The sequence below is a fragment of the Oncorhynchus clarkii genome, chromosome 30 (assembly GCF_045791955.1).
Source record: "Oncorhynchus clarkii lewisi isolate Uvic-CL-2024 chromosome 30, UVic_Ocla_1.0, whole genome shotgun sequence".
NCBI lineage: Eukaryota > Metazoa > Chordata > Actinopteri > Salmoniformes > Salmonidae > Oncorhynchus > Oncorhynchus clarkii.
Window position 1 is genome coordinate 37,576,566 of NC_092176.1, and position 12,922 is coordinate 37,589,487.

General features: G+C 40.2%; 1 protein-coding gene across 1 annotated transcript in view; it reads right to left on the reverse strand.

Moving 5' to 3' along the window:
* The window catches only part of LOC139389815 (histone H2A.V), a 257,719-nt gene that overhangs the window by 231,736 nt on the left and 13,061 nt on the right, over nt 1–12,922 (reverse strand). The window lies entirely within an intron of this gene.

Sequence of the window (12,922 nt, forward strand, 5' to 3'; positions counted from 1 at the left end):
GTGTTGGAACATGACATTAATGTTGGAAATGCTACACCTATCAAGCAACACCCATATCGTATCAACGCTTCCAAGAGGAAGATAATGAGGGATGAGGTGAGATATTTGTTGGAGAATGACCTGGCTAAGCCAAGTTCAAGCCCTTGGAGTTCTCCTTGCATTCTGGTTCCTAAACCTGATGGTACGTCCAGGTTATGTACGGATTATCGAAAGGTAAATTCTGTCACAATGCCAGATTCGTTCCCGTTACCCAGACTGGATGACTGTATCGATACTATTGGTGCTGCTAAGTATGTAACCAAGTTGGACCTCTTAAAAGGTTACTGGCAGGTTCCGTTAACTTCACGTGCTTCTGAGATTTCTGCCTTTGTGACCCCAGACAACTTCCTTCAGTACTCAGTCATGGCTTTTGGGATGCGAAATGCACCAGCCACTTTCCAACGACTGGTTAACTCCGTATTAGCTGGCGTTCCTAATTGTAGTGCATACCTTGATGACCTAGTGATTTATTCGTCTGAGTGGTCAGATCATGTTGACTCGCTAAGGGTAGTATGTGAACGGTTGGCAGCTGCTTCTCTAACCCTGAACTTAGCAAAGTGCGAGTTTGGGAAGGCTACTGTTACCTATCTCGGTAAAGAGGTTGGCCATGGACAGGTGCGCCCTGTTGATGCCAAGGTCTTGGCTATAACTGCATTCCCTGCACCTACCACTAGACGAGAGCTACGCCGCTTTTTAGGGATGGTTGGCTATTACCGTAGCTTCTGTAAAAATTTCTCTGCGGTAGTTGCTCCATTGACTGATTTGCTCAGTCCGGCAAGACCATTTGTGTTGTCCCCTGATTGTAAGAGAGCTTTTGAATCAGCGAAAGCACTCTTATGTAGTACCCCTGTACTTGCTGCTCCGGATTTTGAACAACCGTTCAAGCTTGAGGTAGATGCTAGTGCCAGAGGTGCTGGTGCTGTTCTACTGCAGCAGGACAAGAGTGGAGTAGATCATCCTGTTTGTTATTTTTCCCGTAAATTTAATAAATGTCAAACAAACTATGCGACAATAGAACAAGAAGCTCTTGCTTTGTTGTTGGCTCTGCAATACTTCGAAGTATACATTGGTTCCAGTGCCCTACCAGTGATTGTGTATACTGACCATAACCCCTGACCCGCTGATTGTACAAAATTATAATTTGGAGATCCGCCACAAAAAGGGTTCAGATAATGTGTTGGCAGATGCTTTGTCTCGTGTGTGAAGATGATTTCTGTATGTTTTGCAAGGTTGTTGATTTGTTGTGAGTGTTCATTTAAATACTGTAGTCGCAATCCCCCCTAGGGTTGCTCTTTTAAGGGTGGGAGTGTTACGGATACAGGTATCCTGTGTCTGTGTGTATCCTGTGTCAGTGTGTATCCTGTGTGTGTTTCTTTTCTCTCCTTCTCCCCTCACAGGTGAAAATCATTACTCCCCAATCAGTCAACAATCAACCCATCAATCAGAAGACACACCTCCTCCTGTTTCCTACCCTATCACAGTTCCTTCCCCATGGTTTAAAAACCCCATCATTTGTTTGTTCAAGGGAGCTCAATCTCTTTGTAATGCTATGTTGGTAGATCGCTGTTCTTGTAGATTTCAGGAGAGCTCAATCTTTGTAATGCCATGTTGGTAGATAGCTGTTCTTTGTAGATTTCAGGGTAGCTCAATCTTTGTAATGCTATGTTGGTAGATCGCTGCTCTTGATAGATTTCAGAAGCTCAATCTTTGTAATGCTATGTTGGTAGATCGCTGTTCTTGTAGATTTCAGGAGAGCTCAATCTTTGTAATGACATGTTGGTAGATCTCTGCTCTTGATAGATTTCAGTAGCACAATCTCTTTGTAAATGCCATGTATGTAGATCTCGCTCTTTGTGTAATAATTAACCTCTTCTTTTGTTTGAGCACCTCCAAATCACTTTGTCATCTCCTGTGAGTATTGTTTTTGTTTATGGTGTTTGCTGGTGGGAAAAAGGGGAAACCAAGACAAGTCGCCCATGGGCATACACTACCCGTAGGTAAACTTTGTTAAAACACACTAGTTAGAACTGGGCGGACCACCCACTGTATTTTTGGTTAGTTAGTTAGCTGTTGTTGAAATAGGCTAGTCTAGCTTAGGGGTGTTTTTGCATATTTGTTTCTTTCCTTGGGTCCAGCTCAGCCCCTTTTCCTGCTTCCCCCCCCCATTACCGTGTGTTTATAATAAACCCTGAGTTTGACGGTATTATTTCGGTTGTCGTGGTTATTTCGTTCACTTTTACTTTGTCACTATTATAATTTACATGAGTTATGTTACGGGTCTCACTACCATCCCCCCTAGACTGTCGGGCCAAAAGGGATTCGTAACACTTGGTTTCATCAGACCAGAGAATCTGGTGCTTCATGATCAGAGAGTTGTCATGAATGTCCTGTGAGGATCCAATGAGTCAGATCAGCTTGGCAATGGATGACAGTAACCAGACCTCTCTCATCAGATCTCTCTCACCACGCTGGTGGGGGTTGATAGCTCACACCTTGTCGTAAATTAAAGGAGAGGAGATCTAGGGTCTCCCGCTCCAGTATTAACAAAAGGAATGTTCCTTTGTTTATACAGACAGTCTTCCTGCCGAAAGAGAGTACTGGAACAATATTGAATTTTGATAACTAAAAGACAGATTAGTCTTTTCATTGCCTCTCTTTACAGCAATAGCCATTTGCTTTCCAAACTACGTGTATCTGCGATTGTATTTAAAAAAAAATATTGCAATATGCCTTGCATAACTCAACAATAATCTGCCCATATTGCGCGTGCTGCCGTTCCTTCCTACTATAGGCAATGCGATTTATAATAATGCACAACTTACTTTTTTTAAATAAGTGAATGTGGCGGAATCATGCTTTTAGTAGCCTATTTCAAATTATTTTATTGATTTATAGACAGGAGTAAGCTAATTAGACTATATACTTTTGGCAGTTCAATAAAATGTACTTAAGAGAAAGTTAAGCTTCCCCTAGCCTTAGAGAGGTCGCCTGTGATAGATACCGTAGAACGAAATGCACTAAGTGATAGCTCAGGTTCAATTGGACATCCCTCCTACAATTTTGTTCGCTCTTCCATCTGCTCATCGACTCCTAGCTGAACCCTACTTCACAGCTACTGACAGCATATAAAATATTTAATTTTTGTATAATATTTGTACCTTGTACCTGAGCCTGTGTCCTCAAAAGCGACGACACCTCAAATGTATAACAATTTTTTAGCAGAAAGGTGAGATTTGAACCTTTCTTGGAGTATGCAGCAAGATTACTAGTTATTTTTTTATGGTCCTCTCGTGATAAATAGTTCCTTGTGGGGATTACGTAGATTCCATTTTAGATTTAATTTAGTTACATTTCAGATGTTACAGAATCAATGTGCATCATTAATTAAACTGAAACACGCAAAGAGCCATGCTTAGATAACCTATGCAGGAAATATATATATTTACATAGAATTAGGCATAACGATTAAGGCTCTAGACCGCAGGAAAAATATGTTTCCGGTGTTTGAAAAAATAAACATTTTCTGACCTGGACCACCACTCCTCAATCCTCATGTACTTCGTTCCCCCTCTAAAATAATAGATGCATGACATTTAAGTGGCTAAATTTAGTAAAATATATATTTTATATATATATTTTGATTTCTTTGATAGATCGCTATGTCAACCTTATTACTTTAGAGGCAGAGGGAATTAGATCACATAATTATTTCAGCACAAATAACTACACACAGGTTACTACACAAGGAACATGCAAACTGTAGAAGTAACTATTTCTATTCTGATTTCACATTTGAAACATTCCAAGATTTCATATGTTTTTTTTGTGTGTTGTTGGGAAAGTGGTTAAAAGTTCAGTTGTTTTTCAAAGTTGAGAGAAAGGTAGTTGATGCGGTTACTTAAACAACTGTATGAATCAAATCAAAATGTTCAATCGTTTTATTGGTAGAAGATATTGTGTTAGCCCACTGAGCGAAAAGCCTTTGTATTTGCTCTATAGCTAATGCAAGTCTTCAGGTCAAATATGGTTCGCCAAACTGCCTTTGTTATTTGACCCCTTACTTTTCACTGAGAACCATCCCGGTCACAGGCACCAATGTGACCAATAGGCTTTACCTAACCACCTCCATTACACTGGCTTGGGTCAAATTAGCTGTTTTGCATCTTTTTTTTTTGAAAATTACCCTCAATTACAAGTCTAAAAAGCTGTAGTCCACTTTACTTCTGTAGCTGTAATCAATGGGGTTTTCGTGTGAGGTTGGCTTAGCTGTAATCATTCAACAAGTGATCTTGGATCAAAGCATGGTAACTACAGTAAAGGCACCAAAAAACAATACAATTATATTATTTTAAATAGTGTACTTACTCGGTAAGAATGAATGAATGAATACTGAAGACCAGTATGAAAATAACACGGTTCATCTTCAGAGAGACATTTCACCGTCACCGTCTCTTTACCTAGTAGTCTGTTGATTTTGTTATCCGACTCCTGGAGTGAGTTAAAAATCACACCAATGACTGTTGTGCAGTGTAGGAATGATGACCAGTAGGAATTTAAAGATGCATGACATCATCAAAAGCAAGGCAGAATTCAGCAGCAGACGTTGGCAATTTGTGAGGCTTGATGCATGACACGATACATTGCATTCCAAGAGCTCTATTTTCATGTCATGCAACACATGCAAATGTCTGGAGACATTTCCTAGTCCCCTCTCCCTCTCCCTCCCCTAGACCCCCCTCCCTCCCCTACTCCCCTCCCTCCCCTAGTCCCCTCTCCCTCTCCTAGTCCCCTCTCCCTCCCCTAGACCCCCCTCCCTCCCCTACTCCCCTCCCTCCCCTAGTCCCCTCTCCCTCTCCTAGTCCCCTCTCTCTCCCCTAGTCCCCTCTCCCTCTCCTAGTCCCCTCTCTCTCCCCTAGTCCCCTCTCCCTCCCCTACTCCCCTCCCTCCCCTCCCTCCCCTAGTCGCTAAATGGCATTGGCAATTGAAATGGAATCGGTGCTTTGTTCAGATCACATGGAAAACAAAAGCTGTTTTGCCACACATCAGTGGTGAGTTTGGCATTGAAATGAGAACGCATAAGCAGAAAATAACCCTATTGGGCTTTTCTGCTTCCACTGGTCCTGGGGCTGTCAAGGCTCAGATAAGACCCAGATGCAGACAGTTTCAAAGTAACAAACGTTTATTACAAAAACAGGGGGGCAGGCAAACTACAGGTCAAGGGCAGGCAGAGGTCAGCAGTCCAGGGTGGTGTGACAAGGTACAGAACGGCAGGCAGGCTCAGGGCAGGGAGAATGGTCAAAACAGGAAAAACGCTGACAGGCTTGACTTCCTCCTTACGTCACACAGAGTAACTACTCTTAGTGACTCATCCCCTCTGGCATTTAGCCACTGTTATCTTATTTCCTTGCACTAATTGTAGTTAGGTTTCACATTAGGGCACGGACCCTTTAGAGCCACCCCAATAGTTAAAAAATACAGGCATGTACTCGCCTTAAGACAGGTGCATGCATGTAGGACCATAGCAACAGTCCTTGGCACTTTACAGAAATAACCAGACATGTCATCCTGCTAACTCCTCTGAAAGGGACATCGATGTTCTGGAAAAGACCCAAGAGGTGTAACTATAGCAACGGTACATATTAGGCCGTACCACTTGTTACAGAAATCACCAGTCATGTACACTCCCCAGACAGGTGCATGTCTAAGATATAGACGGTACAGAAGATATAGATATTAATGTCTACATTTGTTTTTGCCAAGAACTGTATATTCAGTAGTGATTTATTTTAACTACATATCCTTGATGCATTTAATACACATCTATAAGGGTCTCATGAATGTGTTATAACAGCATTATTACAGGTTAACGAAATGCATCCATAGCATATCTATAGCGCATTCATGTCATGCTATGCAAGCGCTTATTTAGGTATCTTAATCGATGCATCATTACCATGACAGCGGTGTCGTCATTATGGCTGTTCTCAAAAGTGTGCTTTTTCAGAAGTAGTAGGTAAGTCACGGGCCTATACCGGCAGGTGGGGGAAATGGGGCTGGTACAGGATATATATCAGCACAATTTTCAACATGTGGTTTGGCCTTTTGGCATATTCACTAACACTGGTATGGCAGAAGCACACTTTTGAGAACAGCCATAATGATGACACCACGCTGTCATTGATGACACTACGCTGTCATTGCAATAATGCATTTACAGTGTTAAGATACCTAAATAAGCGCTTTTGCATAGCATGCCATGAATGCCCTATAGATATGCTGTGGATGTATTTCATTAACCTGTAATAATGCGGTTGTGACCTGTTATAACACGCTCATGTGACGCTTCTACTGCCCTACCAAGCAAACTGCTCATAGCGTGGAACTGAAAAAAATAAAGTATTTTATTTACCTTGGTTTCACAGTAACTACAGTGCCTTGCGAAAGTATTCGGCCCCTTGAACTTTGCGACCTTTTGCCACATTTCAGGCTTCAAACATAAAGATATAAAACTGTGTTTTTTTGTGAAGAAACAACAACAAGTGGGACACAATCATGAAGTGGAACGACATTTATTGGACATTTCAAACTTTTTTAACAAATCAAAAACTGAAAAATTGGGCGTGCAAAATTATTCAGCCCCTTTACTTTCAGTGCAGCAAACTCTCTCCAGAAGTTCAGTGAGGATCTCTGAATGATCCAATGTTGACCTAAATGACTAATGATGATAAATACAATCCACCTGTGTGTAATCAAGTCTCCGTATAAATGCACCTGCACTGTGATAGTCTCAGAGGTCCGTTAAAAGCGCAGAGAGCATCATGAAGAACAAGGAACACACCAGGCAGGTCCGAGATACTGTTGTGAAGAAGTTTAAAGCCGGATTTGGATACAAAAAGATTTCCCAAGCTTTAAACATCCCAAGGAGCACTGTGCAAGCGATAATATTGAAATGGAAGGAGTATCAGACCACTGCAAATCTACCAAGACCTGGCCGTCCCTCTAAACTTTCAGCTCATACAAGGAGAAGACTGATCAGAGATGCAGCCCCATGATCACTCTGGATGAACTGCAGAGATCTACAGCTGAGGTGGGAGACTCTGTCCATGGGACAACAATCAGTCGTATATTGCACAAATCTGGCCTTTATGGAAGAGTGGCAAGAAGAAAGCCATTTCTTAAAGATATCCATAAAAAGTGTAGTTTAAAGTTTGCCACAAGCCACCTGGGAGACACACCAAACATGTGGAAGAAGGTGCTCTGGTCAGATGAAACCAAAATTGAACTTTTTGGCAACAATGCAAAACGTTATGTTTGGCGTAAAAGCAACACAGCTGAACACACCATCCCCACTGTCAAACATGGTGGTGGCAGCATCATGGTTTGGGCCTGCTTTTCTTCAGCAGGGACAGGGAAGATGGTTAAAATTGATGGGAAGATGGATGGAGCCAAATTACAGGACCATTCTGGAAGAAAACCTGATGGAGTCTGCAAAAGACCTGAGACTGGGACGGAGATTTGTCTTCCAACAAGACAATGATCCAAAACATAAAGCAAAATCTACAATGGAATGGTTTAAAAATAAACATGTTCAGGTGTTAGAATGGCCAAGTCAAAGTCCAGACCTGAATCCAATCGAGAATCTGTGGAAAGAACTGAAAACTGCTGTTCACAAATGCTCTCCATCCAACCTCACTGAGCTCGAGCTGTTTTGCAAGGAGGAATGGAAAAAAATGTCAGTCTCTCGATGTGCAAAACTGAGAGAGACATACCCCAAGCGACTTACAGCTGTAATCGCAGCAAAAGGTGGCGCTACAAAGTATTAACTTAAGGGGGCTGAATAATTTTGCACGCCCAATTTTTCAGTTTTTGATTTGTTAAAAAAGTTTGAAATATCCAATAAATGTCGTTCCACTTCATGATTGTGTCCCACTTGTTGTTGATTCTTCACAAAAAAATACAGTTTTATATCTTTATGTTTGAAGCCTGAAATGTGGCAAAAGGTCGCAAAGTTCAAGGGGGCCGAATACTTTCGCAAGGCACTGTATATGCAGTTACTGCTAACATGACACCCCATTTTCTCCAAAACACAATACAGTAGAGGCAAGATACTTGTCCACGTGATTAAGCATGTATTTAATGTGGCAAAAATGGTATTGCTCATTTGGTCGAAAATGAGTTAGTTACTGCCTTTTTTTGCCTGATAGGGCAGTATAGATGTGTCATAAATGTGTTAAGGATTTGTAGTCAACGTAAATAGCAGCCTGCTTCATGCATTACAGCACAAACACACAGCTTCATAACACCTCTCTTTCATTAGATATTGGCCACCATTAATTTAATACTTGACTGATATAAAATAAGAGTGTACTATTAAGTGACAAGTACGTATGTGTGGATTAGGTTGATTTTCCCATCCATTGTCAGCTCTGCTTGTGTAGCAGCAGTAGGGTGCATTTGCCTAGCTAGCTAGAATCGTTTTAATGTTTTATAATTTATTATTTTTTTCATTTAAACTTTATTTAACTAGGCAAGTCAGTTAAGAACAAATTATTTTTTACAATAACGGCATACCCTGGCCAAAACCCTAACGACGCTGAGCCAATTGTACGCCGCCCAATCCCAGCCGGTTGTGATACAGCCTGGAATCGAACCAGGGGCCTGTAGTGACGCCTCTAACACTGATATTCAGTGCCTTAGACCACTGCGCCACTCGGGAGCATATGTTTATACATCATTGTAGCATACAGCATTGCATTGGCCTGACAAAAGACTTGAGGAACTGCTGTACGGGTTCAGAGTTGTTAGGGATGAAGATCACATGAATCAAGTGACGACTGACAGTCACATTTACCTGGGTTGAGTTTGGAAGCCTCTGGGCAGGGATTCACTGTCAACAAACAATAATCATTCAATGAGCATTACAATGAAAAATCTATGGAACCTGCGTTATTGTTATTATTCACTTCAAGTAGTTGTAGGATGAGCTTACTTTTTATTTCCCCCCTGGATGGGAAGCCATGGTCAACGGGCATCTATCTCCTTCTCTCTTCTCTCTATGGTGTCACTGACTTCCCTCTAAGGAAGCAAAAACTAAAATGTTCTCCCTGTGATGTAGTTAGGCTTCAAGCCACAGAAATAATAATAATAAAAACACAATCTACATTCAAACATGTCATACATAATTAGACTGTGGAATAAACATGTTTATATTTACATTTTGCATAATGCTTTAAGTCATCCCTCTGAGGAAACTGGAAGAGACGCTACTGAACCAGGAGAACTTTACCTCATAGGAAAGTGACTTTCTAGGCCAGAGATGTGAAAACTGTAGGCCTAATGTCATATTTAAGGGGTAAAATGTACAAGCACCCAAATAGGATAGTCGAAAATTTTGACAACATGAAAATACAATAAGTCCCCTCTAACTATTCAGAAGGACACTTCTGAATAATAAGCCATTTTACCCTGTGAGGATCTGACATTGTGGGGCAGAGTTACTAGGGGGACAAGTGTAAATGCAGTCAATGTTAACATCTTTGAGGTAATGATTGATATCAGCCATATTCACTAAATATATAACTAACATCTGAATGTACAGTATACTTAAATACTTGTACTTGTAAAATGGCAACGTCAAATCAATTTATTTGATGCATCCATTCCTCAGTCTTAGTGTTTATGTTTTGATAATCCAGATCATTTAACATTTGAGGATATTTCTAATTGGACTTTTGCCCATTTTCTCCAGAATTCACCTTTGACCCCTTGAAAATGGCCTTCAGTGTATTTTATTTTTACCCCTTTATTTGATTACAGCCATGTGTTTTCAAGCACTTTTTCCAGGTTGGCTGGCCTACATATAATAAAAAGTCACATGGTTTACAAGAAACAAAATGTGCCTACGGGCTGGATATGGTTAAAGCAGTGTTACAGTATACTGTTTTTTTGTGAAAGTCTAGACATCACATGCTATTTTTCTATGCCATATAAACAGTTCTCACGAAACTGGCACTTCACACACAAAAAAATAATAATCCTCTTTGACCACTAAGATTAGGATCTGTATGAAACTAATTCATTATTATTGTTATGTTATAATGATCAGATATTATGCATTTACCACAATTATACCATATACCACAATTATACCATATACCACAATTATACCATATACTACAATTATACCATATACCACAATTTCCACAACTAACAAAGCAAAAATGATTGGTACAGCAAAAGTCCGAAAAAGCAATAAACAAATCATGAGAAATTTGTTTCGATAATGAGAGGCCCTTAGCTCAATCTGCAGGTACAAGGAGACAGCCATTATGAGTCAGCAAACAATTTATCACATCACTAAAGCCCATTCATGCCTCCGTGTTGGTAAGGTAATAGTTCTTTACGGGTTTTTTTCCACAATTTCAGCTTGTTGGTCATTTCGATAATGAGAAGGTCAAGTGTCATGAAGGGGGTTTTTGAGAATAAGGTTCTCATTCTGGGGTGGCAGGTAGCCTAGTGAGTTAGCCTAGTGAGTTAGCCTAGTGGTTAGCCTAGTGAGTTAGCCTAGTGAGTTAGCCTATTGAGTTAGCCTAGTGAGTTAACCTAGTGGGGCGGCAGGTTTCCTAGTGGTTAGCCTAGTGAGTTAGCCTAGTGGTTAGCCTAGTGAGTTAGCCTAGTGAGTTAGCCTAGTGAGTTAGCCTTATGAGTTAGCCTAGTGAGTTAGCCTAGTGGGGCGGCAGGTAGCCTAGTGGTTAGCCTAGTGAGTTAGCCTAGTGGTTAGCCTAGTGAGTTAGCCTAGTGAGTTAGCCTAGTGGGGCGGCAGGTTAGCCTAGTGAGTTAGACTAGTGGGGCGGTATGTTGCCTAGTGGTTAGCCTAGTGAGTTAGCCTAGTGGGGCGGTATGTAGCCTAGTGGTTAGCCTAGTGAGTTAGCCTAGTGGTTATCCTAGTGAGTTAGCCTAGTGGGGCGGTATGTAGCCTAGTGGTTAGCCTAGTGAGTTAGCCTAGTGGGGCGGTATGTAGCCTAGTGGTTAGCCTAGTGGGGCGGTATGTAGCCTAGTGGTTAGCCTAGTGAGTTAGCCTAGTGGGGCGGTATGTAGCCTAGTGGTTAGCCTAGTGGTTAGAGCGTTGGACTACTAACCGAAAAGTTGCAAGTTCAAATTCCCGAGCTGACAAGTTAAACATTTGTTGTTCTGCCCCTGAACAAGGCAGTTAACCCACTGTCATTGAAAATAAGAATTTGTCTATTTAAATAAAGGTAAAATAAAAACATAAAGAATAATATGAAATGCTCTGAGACCAGGTTGCAGCATTGACACCATAGACAAGTGCCTAGTGAAGTTTACACACATACATTTAGAATGTTACATTTCATATGGTATGTATTAATTTGTGGTTGTCCATCACCAATTTTGTATGATATGTTACAAATTATCATTTGTATTGTATGTTACGAATTTTCAAAATGTAAAATATGTTACAAATTTCAAAATGTTACGATTTGCAAAATGTATATGTTATGAATTTTAAAAACGTATGATGTGTTACAAATTATAGCTAGGTGAGTACGTGGCTAACGTTAGCTAGCTGGCTAACGTTAGCTCGGCTAGGGGTTGGGGTTAATGTTAGGACTTAGGTTAAAGGGTAAAGGTTAGGATTAGGTTTAGGATATGGGTTAGCTAAAAGGGTTAAGGTTAGGGGAAGGGTTAGCTAACATGCTAAGCAGTTGCAAAGTATCTAAAAAAGTAGTAAGTTGTTGAAAAGTTGCTAATTAGCTAAAATGCTAAAGTTGTCTGTCATGAGATTAGAGCTCGCAACCTTTGGGTTGCCAACCACCTAAACCATCTGTTTTATGTAACCATACCAAACCTAACATATCATACTAATTTTTGTTTATCGGATTTTTGTTTACTATGTTACGTCTAGTTTATGAGATCATGCTGATAGGATCGAGAGAAAGGTTGCTCTACTCTCAGATCAGTTCCCCATTCAAATCTTACCTTAACATTAGAATTAGAATGATTCCACAATACTGACAAAGGATCAGCTCATAGAAAGATATTGAGCCCCTTACCTGTATAGCTGCATATATTAAGGTAGCTTATTCCAAGGTTTTACTCGAAATAATGCACTAAATCACACATTTGGCAAATAATTGCGTTATACATCATGAAATTAGATGTGTAACGCAATTATTATAATGAGCAATTATCAAAATATAACTTGATCGATTGAACATGAAATTGATTTCAATATGATTTAAATATATACTGTAGGCCTATGCAGCGTATTGTCGTTTAATGTGGAAAGAGGACTGACGATATGTGGAAAAACACCCTTAGAAACTTCGTTGGAGCATCGTTAAATCTATTTGGTTTCCCAAAACCACGGTTACGATCACAGTCCTCTTTAAAAAAATAAAAATAATAATAACTCCGTTATCTTTGTATTCACACTGCCCTTGCCTTTGCATGAGGACTTAACTCTTTTGTCAGTTCACTTCACCTATTTTGTGGACCGAGTCCGCTTTGTATTGACATTGCTATGTTTAGAAAGGAACCAAGATCTTATTCCAACATTCACTCTGGGTTTTTACAAAGTGCAGGACAAGTCATTCAATCAGAATGTGTTATCAGACAGCTAGAGATATATATGTATTTATAGTTAGTTAAAATATTATACATAATAATTGTAATCAAAATATACTTTGAACATGTAACATGTAACATGATTGAAAACAGAATAAACAGCAATAGAATAACTGCAGAATAAATAATGCTGTAATTGAAAATTGTACACACAAGGTAGGTAGGTACTGCCCTTTTAAGAGCTAGAATATATTTTGTACCCTATGTTGTGATTCTCACCACATACTATTCAAACCCC